Raw genomic sequence first — 20,830 nt, forward strand, 5'->3', positions numbered from 1 at the left:
TTTGGTATATACCAGCCAATGCCCGTCAACTGACGTCCCCCTTTTAGGCAGTTTGGGTCTTCCTGAAGGCCAAATGCCTGTCTATCCCTTTACTATCAATAAAGACTTTGTTTCCAAACAGCATTAAATAGAAAATTCATTTGCTGCCGAACCCGCTCAGTTGGTTATTTTGGGGAAGGAGAGAGAGAGAGACCTAGGAGAAAAGGAACTGACCCATCTTGGTTTAGAACCTCAGTTTACTCCTCATCAAGACTACAAAGTTTTTACATCAAAGAACTAATATTTCAGCCCAGGCTGTTTGGCTAAATCCCAGTTTTCTTTCCACTGCTCAATACGTCTCTTAATAGAATCAGAGTGAAGCAAATGACTTTCATAATTTCTAAAAGCCAGAGCTTTTTTTTTTTTTGAAGGAGACTTCTGTCAGTTTGCTCAAAGTAAAAATTTGCCAAAATTCTATATGCGGTTGAGGTTAACATCTTTAAATCATAATTTCTTGAATGTCATCTTATTCATGGTTCATTCTGATTCCTTTGAAGTGGTAAGAGAAAAGCTAACTAATAAAATACACCATAATCCCACTCTTTTTCATGAAAAAGCAAAAATAGAAAGTGGTAAGTAATAAAGTACTTAAATAATCTGTATTAGAGAAAAGAACATTTTAAATTATATGTGATCAGAACCAAACAAAGAGTAGCATCTGTATGTTGGCATATAGAGACAATGAACTTCAATTGAAATCGCAATAGACTAGGAATGGAGACCAGACTTTATCTCACTTAAGAGCTTCATAGTCTCAGGCAAGTAATTACCCTTTTCTTACCTATTAAATGAGGATAGCAATTTTATATACACACTTCTTGCTTAAAGGGTTTTTCAGTAAGGATCAAATGGGATATTAATTTAGCAAGTGTTTAATAACAATAAAACAGTATAAAATGTACACAGTCATTATAATAGGATTTTGGAATTAGAAGGGAATTTAGAATTAACTACCTCAAAATCTATCTGAAGTATAAATCACCACACTGCCACTGTTTGTTTGTTTTTTGTTTTTTAAGAAATTAAACATATGGAAACAAAAGGAAAAAAAAATGAAACAGTCCTTGCCCTCAAGGAACTTACCACCTATCCAGGGCAGGCAGCAGATACATATCTAGGTATAAACAAAACAGATACAAAGTAGAGATTGTTGTTTTTTTCAATAGGTCCTATTAAGTTCAGGACAAAAGAACATATATATAAAGAAGATACTATAAACAAACTATTATATATAGTCTGTTTTAAGTTATGTAAATTCAACATAACATTTTCAAAACCTTTTAGCTTGTTTGTGATTTTTTCTGGCTTTCTGATCTTTTCCATATTTTAAAAACATGTTTCAATGACATTTTCCTTTTTGCTTCCTTACTTTTTTGGGAGCAACCTTATTCCTAACTCCTCTCTCCCTCTTTATGCCATCTCCCTACCCCCTCAAAAGAAAAGTAAATCTTATATTAAATATGCATGGTAAAGCAACCCCCCCTCCCAATTGGCCATAGATGTCTTATTCTGCAACTTGAGTCCATTTCTGTGAGAAGATAGGTATCACATTTCACCATCAGTCCTCTGGATCATATAATAACCAGAGTTCTTCAAGTCTTTCAAAACTGTCTTCACTATGTTGATGTAAGTAAGCATTCTCTTGATTCTTCTCACTTACCTCTGTATCAGTTCATATACATTCCTATATTTCTCTGAAACCATTCCTTTCATAGCACAAAAATATTCCACTATAAATCCACAGTTTATTCAGGTCATCTTTAGCCCCTAATCCCCCAATTCTAGTTTTTTGTTATAACAAGAACTACTATATAATATTTTTGTACATAAGGGTCCTTTCTCTTCTTTTATCTCTTTAGAATACATCCTAGTAGTGGTATTATTAGGTCAAAGAGTGACCATAATCTAGCAACTCTGATAATATAATCCCAAATTGTTTTACAGAATGGCTGGACCAATTCATTGTTCCAACAATATAAAAGTGTGACTTTTTCTACTGTCCTCCCTCCCCATTAATAGGTGTCATTTTCCTTTCTTTGTCATTTTTGTCAGATTGATGGATGTGAGTTGGAATCACAGTTATTTTAATTCTAATTATTTACAATATATCTTGGGGGGAACAATAGTAGCTAAGGAGATCTGGAGAAAATGTCATGGAAAAGGTAGCACCTGAATGGATTTTTAAAGATAAGGATTTTTAAGAGACAAACCTGAAAAGGAAGTCCATGTTACAAAATGGAGATAGGAGATGAAATGTCATGTGTGAGAAACACTAAAGCAGCCAGTTAGACTGGACCACAGTGTGAAGGACAGTAATGTGTAATAAGGCTAGAAAAAATAAATTGGGACCAATTTATGAAGGGTTTTTTAAAATGCCAAATAAGAGCATTTAAATTTGATCCCACAGTTAATAGTTAATGAGAAGAGAAATAACATGTCAAGAGCTGTCCTCCATGAAAACCACTTTGCTAGTTGTATGGAAAATGAATTGCAGTGAGGATGGATAAAGCAAAGGAACCAATTAAGAGACTATCAAAATATCCCAGACTAGAAGTTATTTGGGCCTAAACTAGAGTAATGGACATGTGAAGAGAGAGAAGGAGACTAATGTGAAAGATGTTATAAAGTTAGAAATGACAGATTTGAGCATTGATTGGAAATGTGGGGTAAATGAAAGCTAAGAAGATGAAGATGAAGGTTTTAAATTTAGGTCACTGGAAATATGGTGGTCTTGACAGGAGAGAAGTTGACAAAAGAAATAAGTTTGGGGAAGGGAAAGCTAATCCATTCTGGTTTGGACCCGTTAAACTCGAGATGCCTATGGAACATCTATTTCAAAATGTCCACTAGGTAGTTGGTGATGTGAGATTAGATATCACAGGAAAGAGAAGAGCCTTGAATATAAAATCTGGGAGTCATCTGCATATCTGAATTTAGCTAAGTTCATGAAATCACTATGTGAGAGAGAGAATATTTGGAAAAAGAAGAGGAGGTAGCACAGGGCAATAAATATTTAGGGTACATGCACAATTGGAGATAGGATATAGATAAAATTCAATAAAAGAGACCTAGAAGGAATAGTCATAAAGGAAAACAAAGAAGAATGTAATGAAAACCCAGAGGAGAGATTCTGCAGATGAAGAGTAGTCAACAGTTTCAAATGCTTCAGAGAGGTCAAGGATAAAGATTGGGAAAAGGTCATCATCTATTTGGCAGTTAGGAGATCACTGGTGACTTTAGAGAGAATAGTTTCACTTGAATGATCAAGACTTAAGCCAGAATGCCAGAGCATTTTCTTAATTTGAGCTTTAGTTTTCAAATTTGTAAAGTGAAGTATTCAGACTGGATCAGTTTCTAAGGTCTCTTCCAAACTTAAATTCCACAGTCAAATGAATTAAATGCTGCTGAAGTTCAATGTAAAATAGCTGCCATTTTAGTGAAAAAAACAAATATGTTCTAAAATCTTGGGACAAAGTTGATATAAGCCAGTCCCTAAATTCCCTGAGATTGAAAGCTGAGGAATTCACTTTTAGTCTCTTGTTTGCACAACTCCCACACACCCAAGGCATACCAGTAGATTGCTCTATCTAAACAAATATTGCAGAAGTTTATTATAATCACCAGAGTCCTCAGCTGCTATTCCCAGAGTGTCCATAAACTAAGATCTCCAAGCTTTCTGTGTGTGGGGGGTTACAATGCCACTCTGCATAACTAGAATTCTTTCTAACACTGGGGAAAGCAAAAACTTCCCTTTTACTTAAAGAAAAAGCAAGATGCAGTTCTAGAGAAATTTTGCCTTTTTGAGACCACTAAAGGAAATGAGGAATTAAAGTTGCTAGGTATTGAAAGAGCAAAATATAAAATATCCCATTAAATGAAGGTACTTTTTCTATGTTGGAGTTGGCTCAACATATTCTGCTACAAAGTTTCTACTCTACTAATTCCTCCATGGAAAAGGACAACCAAGCAAAAGAATAGAATTTAGACAGCCAAAAACTAGTAACAACCAGCTAGTAAAGGAGTTTTTGGTAGGAAAAGAACTAGTTATTTCTAAGCTCCTTGAAATTACACAACATAGGTCAATCATTATTTACTCTGCCTATTCACATGACCCCAACTCTCCTAAAGAGCACTGTCTTCAGGAAAGCAATGTTCCTAAATCAATGTTGATGATAGGAAACTTTTACCTAGGAAGGCTGCCTGGTTACAAAGTAAGAGCGTGGAATAAGATGTTATATTAAGTACAGAGGCAGAATTGCTGTATGGAATACTCACTCCTATGATCTTACTTGTTCTAGGATGTTTCCCAGACCAAATGGGGAGTCTCCAGGGTGTCCTGACGGTTCATTTAATCCCATATAGTCAAAAGATGCTGCTTCATGGAGCATGATTAAGGTTAGGAATCAAGAGATAAGGCCTACAGATTAGAGAAAATACAAGGCAAAGGAACTTGGGCTTTTATGAAGAAGGGAAATGCATAAAAATTTCTGCCCCTGGGGGCCTTCCCTCTGTGATTGGCAAGTAGAAGGCTTTCCTCCTAGAATCTTCATTTTATGGAGGATAACCAAGGCTCTCTCTTTTTCTTTTCCAATAGGTTGTACTTATTTTGAATTTTCCCATACCAAGGGACCTTTTCCTCATATCCTTTTCAACTTCCTTTTATGTCTTATTTTCCACATTAAGATATAAGGTCCTCTGTATGTGCCAAAATGTTTGTGGCAGCTCTTTTCGTAGTGGCTAGAAACTGGAAGATGAATGGATGTCCATCAATTGGAGAATGGTTGGGTAAATTATGATATATGAATGTTATGGAATATTATTGTTCTGTAAGAAATGACCAGCAGGAGGAATACAGAGAGGCTTGGAAAGACTTACATCAACTAATGTTGAGTGAAATGAATAGAACCAGAAGATCGCTGTGCACTTCAATGTTGTATGAAGATGTATTCTGATGGAAGTGGATATCTTCAACATAAAGAAGATCCAACTCACTTCCAGTTGATCAATGATGGACAGAAATAACTACACCTAGAGAAGGAACACTGGGAAATGAATGTAAATTGTTAGCATGACTGTCTATCTACCCAGATTACTTATACCTTCGGAATCTAATACTTAATGTGCAACAAGAAAATGGTATTTACACACATATATTGTATCTATGGGATTGCCTGTCATCAAGGGAAGGGAGTAGAGGGAGGGAGGGGATAATGTGGAAAAATGAATACAAGGGATAATGTTATTTAAAAAAAATTACTCATGCATATATACTGTCAAAAAATTATAAATAAAATTAAAAAAAAAAAAGATATAAGGTCCTCCATGGCTCTTCAACAATGAGACGATTCAAACGAATTCCAATTGTTCAGTGATAAAGAGAGCCATCTAAACCCAGAGAGAGGATGGTGAGAACTTAGTGTGGACCACAACATAGCATACTCACTCTTTCTATTGTTGTTTGCTTGCCTTTTATTTACTTTCTCAGTTTTTTTTTTTCCCTTCTTGATCGGATTTTTCTTGTGCAGCAAGATAACTGTATAAATATGTATACATATATAGGACTTAACATATATTTTAACATATGTTACATGTATCAAACTACCTGCCATCTGGGGAGGAGGTGGGGGGAAGGAGAGGATAATTTGAAACAGAAGGCTTTGCAAGGGTCGATGTTGAAAAATTACCCATGCATATGTTTTGTAAATAAAAAGCTTTAATTTAAAAAAAAAAAAAATAAAAAAAAAAAAAGATATAAGCTCCTCAAAAGGCAAGGACTTACCTTTTTTTTTTTTTTTTTTTTTTTTGGGGGGGGGGTGCTGAATTTGTATTTCCAGTGCAGTATATAATCCCCATGCAGCTTGACATTTATCACTCATTCTTTCCTTCTTCACCCCAGTTTCTGATGGAGATGCCCTTTCTCATCACTCCAGTCAAACCCATGACTAGTTAGTTCTCTTAATCATATTTACCTATGTTCTCCAACAGATTGCACCATATGTTGTTCTCTTCTCATTTTTAATCTCATCTATTGGTTCATTCCTTATTGACTACAAATATGCCCAGGGCTCTCCTATCCTTAAAAAATTCTCACTTGATCCTAAGATTCCTTCATGATATTGTTTTATATATCTCTTCCCTTTAAAAATTACAATCCTAGAAAAAGTTATCTATATTTGTTGTTTCTCACTTTCTCTCCTATCACTTCTCAACCCCTTGCAATCTTACTTCTGGTTTCAATTCTCAACTGAAATTCCTTTCTCCAAAGTAACCACTAATTACCTTAATTACTAAATTGATCACTTAATTGACTTTTTCTCAATTCTCATTCTTGTAAATCTTTTCTTGCACCATTAGTCATTGTTCACCATCCTCCATTCGTGAATAGTATTCTCCTCTTTAAGTTCTCATTACACCATTCTTTCTTGGCTCTCCTACTACTATTCTGACTACTCTCTTTTGCTAGATCAACCATAAACCTACCCTAATCTCCTAATTGTGGGTGTATCCCCAAGGATCTATCCTGGTGGTTCTCTCTTTTTTCTTCTCCTCTCTTCTTCATCCTTCCCCTCCCCCTCTTCTCCCCTTCTCTCTATCTCTTCTGTGTCTCATCAATAATTCATTACTCTCACCTATCTCCTTCTACCTCCATAATATTTCTCATATCTATCCCCTTTTTTCTGCTCACATGGACACTGTCCTATCACCTATCACGTGCCCATCACCTCTTGCTTAGCATATTAATAACCTGTTTTAAATTCAGTTTTATTTTATTAAAGTCTGAGTTCTCTTCCTTCCATATCCCTTAACCACCAATTAAGCAAGCAAGAAAAACAAAATCTGTTACAAAATGTATATATATAATAAAACAAATTCACACATTGGTCATGTCCAAACAAAGAAAATAAAAATTAAAAACTTTAATTTGTACTCTTAACTAATTATCTATCTAGTGGTAAATAGAATGTTTCATCATGCCTTCTCTGGAATTGTGATTACCAATGTCAATCACAGTTTCTAAGTTTTTCAAAACTATTTATCTTTAAGATGATGATGTTATATAAACTGTTCTCCGGTTTCTGATCACTTTAAATTGCACCAGTTCATATAAGACCCGTCATATTTTTCTGAAACCATCTCCTGTTTCTTATAGCAAAATTTCTTACAAATGCCATTATATATACGATTATATATGTATACATACAAACCATATTTATGATATACATATACCATAATTTGTTCAACCATTCTTTAATTGATGGGCCTTCCCTCAATTTCCAATTCTTTGTTGTGAGTTTTATACATATGAGTCTCTTTCCTCTTTTCTTTAATCTGTTTGGGATATAGACAGAGTAATGATAATGCTATATAAAAGAGTATACACAATTTAATGGTTTTGGGGGCATAATTTAAAATTGATTTCCAGAAGAGCTGGAACAGTTATTCACAGTTCTTCCTAGAGTGTCCTTTTCTTCCCACAGATCCTCCAGCATTTGCAATTTTCCTTTTTTTAAAATTCTGTGCCAATCTGATAAAAAAAGGTAGAAACTAAAATCTATTTTAATTTGCATTTCTCAGGTTATTAATGAAAACTTTTTTCATACGTGAAATAGATTTCTTCCTTTGAAAATTATTCATTTACATTTTGACCAGTTATCAAGTGGGCAATGGCATGATCTTGTCTTATTTTTTAAGATATATTTATTTTTCCTCCAGTTACTTGTCAAGAAAATTTTAGCAATCATTTTTATAGGCTTTTGAGTTCCAATTTTTCTTTTTCGTTTGTCTCTTCTAAACATAATAGGGTAGTCTAATATAGGTTATACATGTGCTATGATTTAAAATATATTTCCATATTAGTCATGGTTGTTTAAGAAGCAAATCAAAAGGAAAAAATCCCTACAAGAAAGAATATAGTAAGTGAAAAAAGTATGCTTCAAGGAGCAGCTAGACAGATGATGCAGTAGATACAGTACCAGTTCTGAAGTCAGGAAGACCTGAATTCAAATATGACTCAGATACTTAACACTTTCTAGATGTATGATTCTGGGCAGGTCACTTAATCCCAAATGCCTCACCAAATGTGTATGTGGGGGGGGGGGGGAAGGGGTGCACGCTTCAATGTGCATTCAGAGTCCATCAGTTATTTATCTGGATTTTGATAGCATTTTCCTTAGTGAGTTCTTTGTACTTGTCTTAGATCATTGAGATGCTGGGAAGAACATATATCATTCATAGTTGATCATTAAACAATGTTGCTGACATTACATACAATGTTTTCCTTGTTTTGCTCATTTTCCTTTGCATAAGTTCATACAAGTCTTTCTAGGTTTTTTCTGAAATCTGCCTGTTCTCCATTTCATATTATATAATAGTATTCTATTATATTCATATACCATAGTTTGTTCAACCATTCTCCAATTGATTCTATTTCAAATATTTTGTCACCATGAAAAAAGCTGCTATAAATATTTTTGCAGATGTAGGTCCTTTTCCCTTTTTTATGGTTTCTTTGGGACACAGACCTAATAATGGTATTGCTAGATCAAAGAGTATGCACAAGCAAAATAACTGTATGGACAGGTATACATATATTGTATTTAACATATATTTTAACATATTTAACATATATTGGTCTACCTGCCATCTGAGGGAGGGGGTGGGGGAAAGGAGGAAAAAAATGGAACAAAAGGTTTTGCAATTGTCAATGCTGAAAAATTACCCATGCATATATCTTGTAAATAAAAAGCTATAATTTAAAAAAAAAAAAAGAGAGTATACAGAGTTTGGTTGCTCTTTGGGCATAGTTCCAAATTGTTTTTCAGCATGGTTGGATCAGTTCACAACTCTACTAATAATGTATTAGTTCCTCTCCCTTTCCATCATTTATCACTTTCCTTTTTTGGCATATTAGCCAAAGTGATTATTTAAATGTGCATTTCTCTAATAAAAATGATTTAGAGCATTTCTTTGTATGCCTATAAATAGCTTTTATTTCTTCATCTGAAAACTGCCTGTTCATATCCTTTGACTGTTATCAGTCAAATTTGATATCAGGATATCAACTAGGGAATAACTTGTACTCTTAATAAAGTTGACTCAGTTCTCTACATATTTAAAAAACAGGACTTTTATCAAAGAAAGTTGCTATAAAGATAATACTTGGTTGCATTGGTTTTGTTTATACAAAACTTTAATTTATATAATTAAATTTATTTATATTGCATTTTACAATACTATCTATCTCTTATTTGGTCATGAATTCTCCCCCTCCTTATAGATTTGACAATTAAGAATATTCTTTGCTCTTTTTAATTTACTATAGTGTCACCCTTCGTGGTATATAGTATGAGATGTTGGCCTATACCTAGTTTGTGTTCTATTTTCCTAGTTTTCCCAGCAGAGTTTGTCAAATAGTGAATTCTTATCCCAAAATCTCGGGTCTTTGAGTTTATTAAACACTAGGTATGGTTATTGACTGCTATGTCTTGTATACCAAATCTATTCCACTGACCTACCACTTTACTTCTTAGCCTCACAAATGAAACCTTTATCAGAAAAACTTTACTGCAAAGACCTTTTTCTTCCCAAAGTCCTACTTTTCTCTTCTACTTTTAATAGACTGGGTTTGCTTGTTCACAAATTTTCAAAATTGTATGTCATGAAAACTTCCCATTTTACCTCCTGATAACCTCCCTACCTTTTATGTGGTCGTAAGTTCTTCCCCTGTCCACAGATCTAACAGGTAATTTCTTCCAAAATCTTTTAATCTGTGTATGATACCACCCTTAATATCTAAATCATTTAATCATTTGGAGCTTGTCTTAGTATATAGTCTGAGATGTTGATCCAAATCTAACTTGTTAGACTTTTTTTCCAGTTTTCTCAACAGTTTTTATATTTTTATTTATTTTTGTTTTTTATTTTTCAAAATACATAAAAAGATAGTGTTAACATTTACCCTTGCAAAACTTTGTTCCATATTTTCTCTCTCTCTCCCCACTTCCCCCTCAGACAGCAAGTAATCCAATATAGATTAAACATATGTAATTCTTCTAAACATATTTCCACAATTACGTTGCACAAAAAAAAAAAAAAAAAAGAAAGGGAAAAAACCAAGCAAGCAAACAACAACAAAGGTGAAAATACTGTTTTATGATTCCCATTCAGTCCCCACAGTCCTCTCTCTGAATGCACATGGCTCTCTCTATCACAAGTGTATTGGAATTGGCCTGAACCACCACATTGTTGAAAAGAGCCAAGTTTATCACAGTTGAACATCACATAATCTTGCTGTTGCTGTATAAAATATTCTTTTGGTTCTTCTACATATTTCATTTAGCATCATTTCATGTAAGTCTCTCCAGGCTTCTCTAAAATCATCCTGCTGATCATTTCTTATAGAACAATAATATTCCATTACATTCATATACCATGACTTATTCATCCATTCCCCAACTGAAGAGTATCCACTCAGTTTCTAGTTCCTTGCTACTATAAAAAAGGGATGCTATAAACATTTTTGCACATGTAGGTCCTTTTTTTCTTTTTTATGATCTCTTTGGGGTACAGACCCAGTAGAGACACTGGTCTAAACAGCTTTTTTTTTTTTTTTTTTTAGGAAAAAGCAAATTCTTGCCCCAAGCAATATAATCTTTGAGCTTATCAACCATTAAATTGCTAGGCTTGTTTGTTTCTGTATAGTGTGTATCTAATCTATTCTATTAACAAATCTCTCTATTTCTTACATAGTACCTAACTGTTTTGATGATTATGGTTCTAAAGTATAGTCTGAGATCTGGTATTGCTAGGTTCCCTTCCTTCCCACTTTTTACATGAAGTCCCATGACAGTCTTGACCTTTTGTTCCTCCAATGGATATTATTAGGGTTTTTTCTAGCTTTATAAAGTAATACTTTGGTGGTTTGATTGTTATAATATTGAATAAGCCAATTATTTTAGGCAGTATTGTTATTTTTATTATTTTGGTTCAGCCTACCCATAAGCAATAAGTATTTCTCCAGAAAAGGGGGAGTTAGCAATTTAGTTACTCTAAACTTTCAGAACCTCCTAGCAAGCTCCTAGTGGTTGTTTCAAGCAGGAGTCTACTATAACTCACAACCAAAAATAATAGATGGATCCAAACATATGGTCAATAACTTGCAGAAGTTTGACCAGGAGAGAACAGATGAGACAGCCCCTGGATCATACAACTTTTAGGGGAAAAGCTCCTCGCCTAGAACTGTGAAAACAACAGAACATAAAAGGACAGAAGCTCAGACCAGACGTACACCCAAAATCATGCTGAGTCTAGCACTAACATAAAAATCCAAAGTCAAGAAGTAGGCTGGAAGAATGAATAAACAAACAAACAAACAAACAAAAAATCAAACCATAAAGGGCTGTTATGGAGACGGGCAACTGAAGACATAAACAAAGAAAAGAATGACTTAAAAAAAAATCTATGAGCCAAACAAATATAATAAAGATAACAATACTCCCTAAACTAATTTATTGATTTAATGCTATACCAATCAAACTCCCAAGAAACTATTTTACTGACCTAGAAAAAATAACAACAAAATTCATCTGGAAGAACAAAAGGGCAAGAATTTCAAAGGAATTAATGAAGAGAAAAGCAAATGAAGGTGACCTAGCTGTACCAGATATAAAACTGTATTATAAAGTAGTGGTCATCAAAACCATTTGGTACTGGCTAATAGAGAAATTGATCAGTGAAATAGGTTAGGTTCACAGAATAAAACAGCTAATGACTATAAAAGTCTAGCATTTGACATATTCAAAGACCCCAGCTTTTGGGATAAGAATTCACTATTTGACAAAAACTGCTGGGAAAATTGGCAACTAGTATGGCATAAAATAGGCCTAGACCCACCATATACCAAGATAAGGTCAAAATGAGTTCATGATATAGATATAAAGAATGATATTATAAACAAATTAGAAGAACCTCTCAGATTTGTGGAGAAGGAAGGAATTTGTGACCAAAGAAGAACTAGAGATCATTATTTCTCATAAAATAGAGAATTTTGATTATATTAAGTTAAAAAGTTTTTGTACAAACAAAACTAATGGAGTCAAGATTAGAAGGGAAAACATTTTTACATCCAAAGGATCTGATAAAGACCTCATTTCTAAAGTATTAGAGAATTGTCTCAAATATATAAGAAATTAAGCCATTCTCCAATTGATAAATGGTCAAAGGATACAAACAGACAATTTTCAGATGAAGAAATTGAAATTATTTCTAGTCATATGAAAAAGTGCTCCAAATCTATATTGGTCAGAGAAATGTAAATTATGACAACTATGAGACACTACTACACATCTCTAAGATTGGCTAGAATGACAGGGGAAAATAATGCGGAATGTTGGAGGGGATGTGGGAAAACTGGGATACTGCTACATTGTTGGTGGAACTGTGAATGGATCCAACCATTCTGGAGAGCAATTCGAAACTATGCTCAAAAAGTTATCAAACTGTACATACCCTTTGACTCAGCAGTGTTTCTACTGGGCTTGTATCCCAAAGAGATCTTAAAGGAGGGAAAGGGACCCACAAGTACAAAAATGTTTGTGGCATCCCTCTTTGTAGTGGCCAGAAACTGGAAACTGAGTGGATGCGCATCAACTGGAGAATGGCTGAATAAGTGGTAGTATATGAATGTTATGGAATACTATTGTTCTGTAAGAAACAACCAGCAGGATGATTTCAGAAAGGCTTAGAGAGACTTGCATGAACTGATGCTAAGTGAAATGAGCAGAACCAGGAGATAATTATGTAAGGCAACAACAAAACTATATGATGACCAATTCTGATGGATGTGGCTCTCTTCAACAATGAGATGATTCAAACCAATTCCACTTGTTCAGTGACGAAGAAAGCTATCTACACCCAGAGAGAAGACTATGGGAACTGAGTGTGGAACACAACATAGCATTCTCACTCTTTCTGTTATTTGCTTGCATTTTGTTTTCTTTCTCAGTTTTTTTCCCTTCTTGATCTGATTTTTCTTATGCAACAAGATAACTATATAAATATGAATACATATATTGGATCTAACATGTATTTCAACATATTTCACATGTATTGGACTATCTACCAGCTAGGGGAGGGGGTGGAGGGGAAAATTTAAAAGAAGACATTTTGCAAGGGTCAATGTTGGAAAAATTACTCATGTATATGCTTTGTAAATAAAAAGCTTTAATAAAAAAAAAAGAAAGAAAAGAAAAAATCTATAAGCAAAACTTTGAAGAAAAAAAAAAGCAACTTGGACAGAAATCCAAAAAGAATTCCTAGAAGAGCTAAAAAGGGAATTTCTAGGGTTAGGGTTTTCTTGGCAAAGATACTCAACTAGTTTACCATTTCCTTCTCCAGGGCTCATTTGTACAGATAAGGAAACTGAGGCAAATAGGATTTAAGTGATTTGCCCAGGGTCACAGAAATAGTAAATATATGAAGCCAGATTTAAACTCAAGAAGATGAGTCTTCCTGATGCCTGGGTCTCTCTCCACTATGCTACTTAGGCTAAATTAAAAAAAAAAAAAAAATAAAGAAGAGACAAACAAGTTTACATGAAGGAAAGAGCCAGTGGGTAAAAAGAGATTAAAAATAAAGCAGAGAGGATGACCAAAGAACCCTAGGAGAAATGAGTGGGAAACAAACATCTTGTAAGAATAGTGTCAAGAATGATAAAACTCAAAATGAACTGAGGCTGACAATTACACTGATCTGAAGCTGAAGGGGGAGTTTGGGAAGAGCTTACAAAGCTGTGAAAAAGAGTGGAAGGGGGTAGTATTGGTTGATAAAGGGTACAAGAAAGGTATGGTTGTGTTGGAGATAAGCCCTGCAATTGATTATCACAAAGCAGTAAAGGTGGATTGTGATAGCCCACTTTTCTATCTTCTCATTGATCACACACATATTAAGGCCATGTCATGGGCCCCTAGAAACTATCTGACTTCTACTTTAGAGAACACTAGTCTGTAGAGAATTCCCAGAAATAAATCTTTCTCAAATTTCCCAGAAATAATATCATGCAGATAAACAATTGCTCTACAACTAATAACCTTAACCACTTGTTTGGAGAATTAAAAGATTAAGTGACTTACCCAGAGCCAAAATGGCTGAGTCTGTCTTTAACACATGTTCTTTACTCTGAAGTGAGCTCCTTATACACTATGCCATACAACATCTTTCCCTAGTTCTTTCCAAAAAACTATGAACTTTTTCTCTATATTTTATTGCATAGTTTTTTGTTTTTGTTTTGAATCAATGTATTCTCATTGTGAAAAGAAGTATATCTCTTCTGTATTTTTAAAATGATTACTTAATACATTAGCAGGCAATAATTTTTTTACTCATATTATTACCAGCATTAATACAAACTTAACAAAACTATTCCAATAAAAATTCAGAACCCAGGGATATTAATAGTTGTGAAGGAAAGGACAAAGTGTTGCACATCACACATGGACAAACAGCCTAAGCCAACCCATAGGTAATTAAAAATAAAAACAGAAGATCAAGAGGATCCAAGGCATCTATTGTGGTTTGAGGCAACAGAAAATTCACAAAAGGAAGTCTCATGGAAGACCAGACAACCCAAGGGTGAAGTCTTGACTTGCAAGAGAGCTGGATTGCAGGGAGGCAGAACAACTAGAGAGGACCCAAGATGCCAAGACTTTGGCCTTTTATAGCTAAGGTCTTTCCCAGGTCTCAAGTTTGTCTGAGGGCAATGTCCATTCAGTGATTTAAGGCTACAAAAGGAATGAGGCAAAAGATGACCTAATTTACCTTCAGAAAAGAATCAGTGTGGGAGGTGAGGTCCTTCAGTATTTCTGGATAGAACAGAAACTGGAAAGGGAAACTGCAGCCAGACTATAGAAATTCCTGACAGGATAAGAATTTTATACTTTGACTTTTTTTTTTTTTTTTTTTTTTTTAAAGGAGGTGGAGACAGTTCACTTCTGAAGCTTTTTTGAATAAAAAAGTGCCATAATTTTATTTCCTTGAGCACCATTCACCATCTCAATAAAAGAGGAAACAGGATGAATTGGCAAGAGATCAACTATGTGGGTTTTATAGCAAAACAGTTAAGGTGAGAGGTGGTTGCAATGGAAAGAAGGGCTCAGATACAAGAAATAATGGAGAAATTAACAAGAGGATTTGGCAAATGACTAGATATTTGCTGAGAGCCTTATGATTCAAATCGAGTTTTAAACTGAAAAGGAATGAGGAGGTAAAAAATTGGGCACATAGATCTGCCAAGTCTACTAGGTTCAACATAGGAAGACTAGCACCAATAAAGATGACAGTGAAAGGCTATAACCAAACACTAATACTAACACTAACACTAACACTAACACTAACACTAACAAACACTAACACTAACACTCTAAGAAATTGCCCCAGAACAGATGAAGCAATGAACCAAATGAAAAAGAAACACAAGAAACACTTCTGCACAAAAAGACTATCTGAAACCAACAAGAGAGCTCTGTACCTGCCTTAATGGGGCCTAAACTCAGAGTCAGCTTTGTCAGAGCCATAACAAGAGAAAAATTTGTGTCCTGTTAAATTACTGCACAAGGAGACTAAAATGAAGAAGGATGATAGGAGGAAGCTCTCCAAGAAAGCCGAAATCTGTGTGACCAATAATATTTGAAGAGAACAAGGAGGAAAGACTTCCTAAGGCCTGATATCAGCATACTCTCCCAGAGACAGCTGGAGTCTATCAAGATCTCAGCATGAGGACTGGTAAATGTTTGAAGAGAATGAGAGAAAGTTGATGCCAGCAAGAAATGGAGGCAGAAGTCAGGGTCTGCTCCTAGTCCCCACCTCAGCACCCTGTCCCAAGCCCAGGCCACCAAAAAAGAATAGGTAAAGGGATCAAGAACCAGCAGTTTCATCCAGAACTAAAGCAAGACAGAAATAAAAGCATTTAGACTGCAGCAGTTATAGGACCCCATCTCATAGGACAGAAGAGTAATGAGGTACAACAAAGTCATGAAGGTAGGGAGCCATGCTGAAAGAATTCACAGACTAAAGTCATCTTCAAGGGGCAAAAGCTTTATGATGATACTATAAGATGGGGGGCAAAGTTCCCTAGTGACCTTTTATGGGAAAACACTGTAAGCAAGAAAGTTAAACCCTGATGAGTAAGGAATGTTTATACAAAATAAACTCATGGATAGACATCCTGCATGTATATTGTAAAAGTGGGGTCAGTTCAGAGTAGCTCAATTTGTATAAAATAATCCTGATAATGTAAGAAATTCAACAAGGGCCCCATTTATGAACAAGATAATGTGGTCAGTATCCCTTCCTGAGGCCTACCTAGATATACCAGGGATATGGTTTTGCTGGGGTTTATTTACCTAGCAAGAGGGCAGAGCTTGGTCTCAGATATAGTGTCTCAATATAAGAAGTGAAATTGAAGATTCAGACTAAGCAGAAGAAAACTCTAAATAAATAAATAAATAATAAACAAACAAACAAACAAACAAACAAACAAATAAATAAATAAATAAATATTATAGGTTAAGTGCAGCCCAAGAATTAAACCCAGAAGAGAATAATTCTACAGTATGTACAAATAGAGGACAGCTAGCTGGCAAAGTAGGTAGAGCGTCAGTAGATGAATCAGGAAGATTCATCTTTCTGAGTTTAAATCTGGCTTCAGATACTTCCTAGTTATGTGACCTGGGCAAATCATTTAATCCTGCTTGTCTCAGTTTCCTCATTTGTAAAATAAGCTGAAGAAGAAAATGGCAAACCACTCCCGTTTCTTTACCAAGAAAAATCCCAAATGGAGTTACAAGTAAGTAGTATGCTAAGCATTTTATGAGTATAATCTCATTTAATCTTTATAATAAGCTTGAGAAAACTAAGGAAACATTATAAATGACCTGGCCAGGTCCACAGCCAGCAGGTATCTGTGGCTGGATTTCAAATCAGGATTTCTTGACCCTACCAGCTGCCTAGATTTCAAGAGAAATCCTGAAAGGTACATTTGAATAATTGGAAGGAGATAAAACAATTATCTATTTGCCATGAGTTCCCTTTTTCTCCTACAATTGTTAACTCAAAATCCTTTGATCCCATCACTTACTCTCTTTTCCTTCCCTCTGATGAGATGGCCCTTCTTGACAAGGCCAAATCCTGCCTTACATGATTTTGATCCCATGCTCCTCTCCAATAGAATGTCCCTTTAAGCTTTACCTATTTCCACTAAACTTTTAGCCACTCTTTATTTACTGACTCCTTTCTAACTGCCTTCAAACATGTCCAGATCTCCCCTGTCCTTATAAAAACCCATGGTCTCTTCTTGATCTTCATTCTTTGCAATCCCCAACTGTATTAGACATGGAAACTTCTCTCCTAGAAACTCACTCTCAAGTCTGGGTTTTTCTATTTTTCTTCTACTAATCTAACTGCTACTTTTCAGTCTCCTTTGCTGATTCATCATCTACATCAAATCCCTAATGGTCTGTGGGTATTTCCAAGATTTTGTCCAGGGCCATCATCATCTCTGTCTCTTCAGTTCTCCTTCTCAGTGACTCCAGCTACTTGGAGATGCTAGATTATCATCTCTATGAAGATGACTAACACAACTGCATATTAACACCTCAAACTCAAAACATCAAAATCTTTATCTTTAACTATCAAACTTCTTTTTCTATCAAAGACAACCAATTTTTTCAACTCTCCCCAGTTCAGAATCTCAGGACTATCTCTGACCTCCTTTTTTTTTTTTTTTTTTTTTTCTTTTTTTTTACCCCAGTTAGTTGCTAATCTTGCAACTTTATAAATCTTGCAAACTTGTAAATTTTACAGCTACATTATCTCTCACATCTAACTTACTCTCTCCACTTGAACTGCCACATCTTAACTCAGGCTCTTATCACCTCTTGTCTAGATCATTAGACTGGCCTCAGAATTAGCCTTGCCAACTTCAAATCTCTTCCTACTCTCAGTCTATCCTTCACACAGAGAGGCCAGAGTGATTTTCTTAGCATGAATCTGACCCTGACACTCTCTTATTCAATAAATTCCAGCAGTGTCTTATTGCTTCTAGAATAAAATATTAACTCCTCTGGTTGACTTTTAAAGACCTTCATAAAGTGTCCCAATCTACTTATCCAGCTTCACTGTACATCACTCCCCTCCCAAATTCTAAGATCCAGCCAAATTTGTCTTCACTCTGTTCTTCAGATATGGTATTCCAACTTCTATTTGCCTTGCATGCTGTATTCATTTCTCATGTCTATGTCACAGAATGTCTCTCTTCTCAGCTCAAGTACCATTTTTAAATACACTTTTGATCACTATAAAATGTCCTCGTACCAAAAGTATCTTGTATTTATCTTACATTTACTTGTATTTATTTTCTTTATGCTTATTTCATATTCTTACATATGCACAAATTGTTACCCCATTTTAAAATTTCTGTGGATTGTTTAATTTTACATATTTGTATCCGTTGAATATAGCACAGTGCTTGACATCAGGAAATTGACAAATACTTATTGGTTGGTTGAATGGTGATCAAATGCTTGTATTCTAATGGGAGAGATGGTATAAATATCTTTTTGGAATTCCACTGTTTTCAAGGGCCAGAAGGGAAGAAAAGACAAATATTGGCCCTCTATGTGCCCCTTCTGAACCTAGAAATATCTAAGAATAAAAAAGAATTAAGTAGTTGAATTATAAATTAGATAAGATTGATTGATGCCAGCTCAAAATGAAAATTAAAATTATTCATATTTCTCAGGTTTGCAAGACACATTTACAAAATTGATCACGAGCTAAGGAATAAAAAATTCAAACACAAATGCAGAAAAATGAAAATTTTAAACATCCTTTAATTTCTATAACACAATTAAAGCAAGAAATAAATAGCATTTAAATTAAGTATTCCAACCTAAACAGACTAAATAATTTGATCTTAAACAATGTTCAGGTCAAAGAACAAATCATAAATGATAAATAATTTCACCAAAGAGACAAGGAAACAACATGCTACAATTTTAGGCATAGATCCAAGTCAATCCTTAATAGAAAATAGAAATATTTCTATGTTTTCATCACAGAAAAGGAAAAAAAAAACAGAATAATGAATTAGACTGCTATTTTTAAAAAGGGAGGAAAGCAACAAATCAAAAAACCCAATGAAAAACTAAAACGGAAATTTGGAAAATCAAAGAAATAAGTAAAACAATACAGAAAACCAAAAAATGACATCTTTATAATGTTATAAAATGTTAAAGCAAGGAATTAAAAAAAAAAAAAACTAATAAAGCATACAAATTTCTTTTTTTTAATTTTATTTATTTATAATTTTTTTCACAGTATATATGCATGAGTAATTTTTTAAAAATATTATCCCTTGTATTCATTTTTCCAAATTATCCCCTCCCTCCCTCTACTCCCTCCCCTTGATGACAGGCAATCCCATACATTTTACATATGTTACAGTATAACCTAGATACAATATATGTGTGTAAATACCATTTTCTTGTTGCACATTAAGTATTAGATTACGAAGGTATAAGTAACCTGGGTAGATAAACAGTAGTGCTAACAGTTTACATTCAATTCCCAGTGTTCCTTCTCTGGGTGTAGTTGTTTCTATCATTGATCAACTGGAAGTGAGTTGGATCTTCTTTATGTTGAAGATATCCACTTCCATCAGAATACATCTTCATACAACACTGAAGTGTACAGCGATCTTCTGGTTCTATTCATTTGACTCAGCATCGGATGTAAGTCTCTCCAAGCCTCTCTGTATTCCTTCAAGCATACAAATTTCTATCTCATTTGGTCAAAATCAAATTATTGATGGGGGTGTGAAACTGTGTTTCTTTTTGATCTGTAAAATTAACACCCTGAAGTTCTGTCCCCTTTGATTTCCTGACTCTCTCCCCTCAGACTCCAGAGAGTCTATGAGAGCATATCTTCCTGGCTGGGCCTTTTCTAAGGCACATTACCTCATAGATGCAGACCCTTTTCAGGAAATTCCAAATTCCAGAAGCCTTCAAAAACTGATTTCCATTCTATTGGAGATCTAGGCCTGGGAACTTTGGCTTTCTTTTCAACCTGAAGCCTGAGGCTCAGATTTTCCTATTAAAGGATATTTCTAAACTCCTGTTCCTTGAAGAAATCTGGAGTAGGGTATAGCTGCCTGCCAGCACTCCTGTCCACTGAGAAGACATTCCCTTCTCAGTGCCGGCCTCCATTTCCCTAACAGGACTTTGCCATTGAAGAAGTCAGTTTTTCTAGCAAAGCTGACTTCTCATCCAACAATAAACTTCCATTTTTGCCATTTAAAACTCTTAGGGTTCATGAATTCTTTCATGAAGGACCTGCACCAACCAAAAGAGGATTTCTACAACTCTATCACTAGAACCCCATCATTATCAAAATAAAAATTAAAGCATTCATTAAAAATTAAATAAAATTATTACAAATTATATGCTTTGACTAATTATGTCAACAAAACATAAATGAAATGATATTTGTAAAATTATAAAATATGTGAAGAGAACAAAATTCAAATAATCCAATCTTAACAAAGAAAATGACTAGCTCATAAATTAATTCTCAAAAATAAATTTTCAAGCCAAGATTGAAATAACTGAATTCTATCAAACATTCAGAGTGTTATGTATTTAATTTAACTTTGATGTTTAACTTAAATTAACTTTAAATGAATTTAACTTTACATAAAATTTGCTGAAATAAAGAAGCACACTACCAAAATCTTTCTATG

The 20,830-nt window shown here is 34.5% G+C and overlaps 1 protein-coding gene across 2 annotated transcripts in view; it reads right to left on the reverse strand.

Annotated features, from left to right (window-relative positions):
- PKIG (cAMP-dependent protein kinase inhibitor gamma) overlaps positions 1 to 20,830 on the reverse strand; it is an 88,866-nt gene that overhangs the window by 60,687 nt on the left and 7,349 nt on the right. The window contains exon 2 of one of the 2 annotated variants that reach the window (XM_074288517.1): positions 1,123 to 1,153. The exons of the other annotated variant lie outside the window; for it this stretch is intronic. The gene's annotated coding sequence lies outside the window, so the exon portion shown is untranslated. The remainder of the gene's footprint in view (positions 1 to 1,122; positions 1,154 to 20,830) is intronic. 2 annotated transcript variants of the gene reach the window in all.

Source organism: Sminthopsis crassicaudata, chromosome 2 (assembly GCF_048593235.1).
Source record: "Sminthopsis crassicaudata isolate SCR6 chromosome 2, ASM4859323v1, whole genome shotgun sequence".
NCBI classification, from domain to species: Eukaryota; Metazoa; Chordata; class Mammalia; order Dasyuromorphia; family Dasyuridae; genus Sminthopsis; species Sminthopsis crassicaudata.